Source organism: Marmota flaviventris, chromosome 2 (assembly GCF_047511675.1).
Source record: "Marmota flaviventris isolate mMarFla1 chromosome 2, mMarFla1.hap1, whole genome shotgun sequence".
NCBI lineage: Eukaryota > Metazoa > Chordata > Mammalia > Rodentia > Sciuridae > Marmota > Marmota flaviventris.
The window spans coordinates 64,256,370-64,261,784 of record NC_092499.1 but is presented as its reverse complement, the minus strand read 5'-3'; the positions used below and the strand labels follow the sequence as shown (position 1 = coordinate 64,261,784).

Sequence of the window (5,415 nt, the reverse complement as noted above, 5' to 3'; positions counted from 1 at the left end):
CTCCCCTCTATACAAACCAAAGTTCCTTCATTCTTCCCTATCCCCCATCTCACTATGGATCAGAATTCACTAATCAGAGAAAACATTTGGCTTTTTTTGGGGGGGGATTTATTTCACTTAGCATGATATTCTCTAGTTCCATCCATTTACCTGCAAATGCCATAATTTCGTTCTTTTTTAAGTCTGAGTAATATTCCATTGTGTATATTTACCACATTTTCTTTATCCATTCATCTGTTGAAGGGCACCTAGATTGGTTCATAGCTCAGTTATTGTGAATTGAGCTCCTATAAACATGGATATGGCTGTGTCACAGTAGTATGCTGATTTTAATACCTTTGGGTATAAACTGAGGAGTGGGACAGCTGGGTCAAATAGTGGTTCCATTGCAAGTTTTCTGAGGTATCTCCATACTGCTTTCCATAGTGGTTGCACCAATTTGCAGTTCCACCAGCAATGTATGAGTAAACCTTTTCTCCCACATCCTCACCAACACTCTTTTATTGCTTGTCTTCTTGATAATTGCCATTCTGATTGGAGTGAGATGAAATCTCAGAGTAGTTTTGATTTGCATTTCTCTAATTGCTAGAGATGATAACCATTTTTTTCATATGTTTGTTGATCAATTGTATTTCTTATTCTGTGAAGTATCTATTCAGTTCCTTAGCACATTTATTGTTGTTTGTGTATGTGTGTGTGTGTAAGTTTTTAGAGTTCTTTATATATGCTGGAGATTAGTGCTCTGAATTGTGTGTGGTAAAGATTTTTCCCATTCTGTAGGCTCTCTCATTACATTATTGATTGTTTCCTTTGCTAAGAAGAGGCTTTTTAGTTTGAATACATCCCATTTATTAATTCTTGATTTTACTTCTTGTGCTTTAGGAGTCTTGTTAAGGAAGTTAACATGACTGTAAGCTAACATGACGAAGATTTGGCTCTACTTTTTTTTCTATTAGGCACAGGATATCTGTTCTAGTGTCTAAGTCTTTGATCCACTTTGAGTTGATTTTTGTGCAGGGTGAAAGATAGAGGTTTAATTTCACTTTGCTACATATGGATTTCCAGTTTTCCCAGCACCATTTGTTGAATAACTATCTTTTCTCCAATGTATGTTTTTGGCACCTTTATATAGTATGAGATAACCATATTTATGTGGGTTTGTCTCTGTATAGTCTATTTTGTACCATTGGTCTATAATGTCTATTTTGGTACCAATACCATGCAGTTTTTGTTACTATTGATCTGTAATATAGTTTAAGTTCTGGTATTGTGATGCTTCCTGCTTCACTCTTCTTGCTGAGGAGTGCTTTGTCTATTCCTGGTCTCTTATTTTTCCAAATAAATTTCATGACTGCTTTTTCTAGTTCTACGAAGAATATCATTAGGATTTTAATAGGAATTGCATTAAATCTGTATAACCAGTTTTGGTAGTATCGCCATTTTGACTATATTAATTCTGCCTATCCAAGAGCATGGGAGATCTTTCCATCTTTCCAAGAGTTAATATTAAGTTCAAAATAGTCCTCACGTTGCTCTATAGTTTCAATGAAATTTCTAATTAAAATTAAAATGGTGCTTTCTGAAGAAATTCAGGACAAGACAATTCTAAATTTTCATTGGAAATTCAAGGAACTCAGAAAAAGATGAAACAATTTTTCTTATATTTATTTTTTAGTCACAGTTGAACACAATATCTTTATTTTATTTATTTATTTTTATGTGGTGCTGAGAATTGAACCCAGGGCCTCACACATGCTAGGCAAGCGCTCTACCACTGAGCCACAACCCCAGCCCCAAGATGAATCAATTTTGAAAAGAACTTCAAAGATGGAAGACTAATATTTTGATTTCTAAATTTAGTTCAAAGCTACTGTAACAAAAATAGTGTGGTATTGACATAAGCATAGATATTTGGATCAATAGGATAGAACTGAGAGTCCAGAAATAAACTCAGACATGGATGCTCAATTGATTTTCGAGAAGGTTGCCAAGGGTATTCAATGGATAAAGGAGAGTCTTTACAACAAATGGTGCTGGGAGAACTGGACATCCACAGGCCAAAGAAGGAAGTTGGACCCCTACTTCACACCATACACAAAAATTAACTCAAAATGGATCAAAGACCTGCATGTAGAAGCTAAAACTATAAAACTGTTCATAGCCAACATCGTTATATATATTTTTGTAACCTCAGATTGGGCAATTATTTCTTGATCATGACACCAAAACACAAGTAACTAAAGAAAAAAAGTTATGGCCTATTGTACATCAAAGAACAGAATTTTAAAAATGAAACAATAGAACTGGATAAAGTATTTACAAATCATCTATCTGAGTAGGAATGGGGGGGATCAAATCATATATCTGATAAGGATCTAGTATCCAGAATACGTAAAGAACTCTTACAACTCAACAATAAGATGCAATCAAATTTAAAACTCAGAACAGCATTTAAATAGATGTTTCTCCAAAAAAAGTTCTGATAAGCACATGAAAGATACTCAATGTCATCAATCATTAAGGTAATATTGAATGAGATACTACTTCACACCCATTGGCATGACTATAGTATTTTTTAAAAGAAAGAAGTAGGCTGGGCACAGTGGTGCATGCCTGTAATCCCAGCAGTGTGGGAGGCTGAGGCAGGAGGATCTCGAGTGAGTTCAAAGGCAGCCTCAGCAATTTAGCAAGGCACTAAGCAGCTGAGTGAGAACTTGTTGCCAATAAAAAACAAAATAGGGCTAGGGATGTGGCTCAGTGGTCAAGTGCCCCTGAGTTCAATCCCTGGTACCCATTTCCAAGAAAATGGAAAATAATAAAAAGCAATGGCAAGGGTATGGAGTGATTGGAAGCCTCATGTGTTGCTGGTGGGTGTGTAAAATGTGACAGCCACTTTGGGAAATAGTCTGGCAGTTTCTCAAAAAGTTAAACATAGAGTTATCATATGATCTAGCAATTCCACTCCTAAGTGTACAACCAAGAGATGGAAAATGTATGTCCACCCAAAAACTTGTACACGGATGACCATAGCAGCATTATTTATAACCCAAAATTGGAACAGCTCACTTTTCATCAACTGATGAAGGGATAAACATATGGGGTATTCATACAATAGCATATCAGCAATAAAGGGAATGCAGTATTGATACATGAGACATATAGATAAACCTTAAAAAAAAACTATGCTAAGTGAAAGATACCAGACCACATATTGTATTATTTCATTTATATGAACTTTTCATAGGCTAATCCACATAGACAGAAAGTAGATTTGTGGTTAATAGAGAATTAGGGAAGGAAGAATTAGGAAATACAATGGAAATGTTCTCCAATTCATAATAGTAATGGTTGCAACTACAGTGAAAACATCTGAGTTGTGTGTACTTCAAAATGGTTAAAATGGAGAATTTTATGTTATGTAATATTTATTTCAGTAAAAAATGTTAAAGTAAATTGTATTTAAAAGATCTTTCCACAAAGAAATTTCCAGATCCAGGCTTCAGTGGTAAATTCCAACTAACATTCAGGAAAAAAAAAATAGGGTCGATTCTCACAATTTCCTTCAGAGAAATGAAAGAAAAAGTGACGCTTTTAAGCTCATTTTTGAGGCCCACGTTACCAACTATATTCAAATTAGACAAAAGATTCGATTATAAGATTACAAGAAAAGAAATGAATCCCTGATGAACATAGACACATAGATGCTTAACAAAATTTTAGCAAATCAAATCTAGTAATAGATAAAAAGGGAAATAAGGCATGACCAAATCAGGTTTATTCCAGAAATGAAAGGTTGTTTACTGCTACTAGAAAACCAATTAATTCACCATACCAACATTTTTTTTAAAACTACATGATCATCTCCTTAGAGTTATAAGAAGTGTTTGACAGAATTCAAAAGTCATTTAGCAAACTTTCTTTTTGTGGGGTGTGTGTGTGGTGCTGGGGATTGAACCCAGGGCCTTGTGCATGCAAGGCAAGCACTCTACCAACTGAGCTATATCACAAACTTTCTTAATCATTAGGAATATATACAAAATAATATATTCCCCCAAAGATTGGGAAAAGGGAAAAATATCTGCCTTTGTCACTTCATTTTAGCATTTTACCAGATACCTGCTATAGTTTGGATCTAGACTGCCTTCTATGACCTATCTGTCCTCTATGACCCATGTAGTAAAGGCTTCTTAGTTTACAGCCTGTGGTGACATTGGGAGGTGACAGAACTCGTAGGAGGTGGGGCCTCATTGAAGGAAGTTAGGTCATCAGGTATATTTGGATCCCTTTTCATTCCTCTCTCTATTTTTCACTTCCAGGTGACAATGAGATGAAGCAACCTCCTCCACACACCATGAGGCAGTACTCCCACCATAATGTACTGTGCCACCAAAGCCCAAAGCTCAGAACCAATTGACCATGGACTGAAACTGTGAGCCAAAATAATTTTTCCTTCCTTATGTTGATTATCTCAGGTATTTTGTCACAGCAATGGAAATCTGACTAACACAATGTCCTAGGCAGAACAAGAGACACATAATAGGAATAAAAGTCACACAGACTGGAAACTATTCTTACTCAGAGACAACATGGCTGTCTAATTTGGAAGCCATAAAGTACCTACGAAAAGCTATCAAAACTAATAAGTGAGTTCCGCAAGATCACACTGGAACAAAGTCAATATACAAAAATCAACTGCATTTCTACATACTAGCAATGCATAATCAGAAATAAAAATATAAATATACCATTTGCAATAATGTCAAGAAACTTTATTTCATATGGAAAAATTTAACAAAATATATACAAAGAACTATACAGAGAATAACTATGAAAAATATAAGAATTAAATAGATATCATGCTTATGGATTGAAAGATGCAGTATTTAAATTTTTTTTTTTTTGTGTATGGTCATAATACCTTTGTTTTATTTATTTATTTTTATGTGGTGCTGAAGATTGAACCCAGCACCTCACACATGCCAGGCAAGTGCTCTATCACTGAGCCACAACCCCAGTTCCTGAAAGATACAATATTTTAAAGATGTTAATTCTCTTCAAATTAAGGTATTTGTTCAAGGCAATCCCAAATAAAATTGGTTTTCAAACCAATTGTTTTTTTTTTTTTTTTATGGTGGTAGAAATTGACAAGCTAACTGTAAAATGTATGTGGACCTACTAGAAGATAAAGTAGGTCCAATTCTACTTCATATCAGCTTAGGAACCAAATTCCTCAATAAGACTCCTAAAATGCAAGACTCCTAAAATCAAGAATCAACAAATGGGATGGTATCAAACTAAAAAGCTTCTTCACAGCCAAGGAAACAATCAAGAATGTGAAGAGAGAGTCTACGGAATGGGAGAAAATCTTTGCCATCTGCCCCTCAGACAGAGCATTAATCTCCAGGAAATACAAAT

The 5,415-nt window shown here is 34.9% G+C and overlaps 1 non-coding gene across 1 annotated transcript; it reads right to left on the bottom strand.

Moving 5' to 3' along the window:
• Nucleotides 1–3,934: 3,934 nt before the first annotated feature.
• On the bottom strand, nucleotides 3,935–4,007 carry Trnaa-ugc (transfer RNA alanine (anticodon UGC)). The gene has a single exon. It is a non-coding gene; the product is annotated as a tRNA-Ala (tRNA).
• Between the last annotated feature and the right edge of the window lie 1,408 nt (nucleotides 4,008–5,415).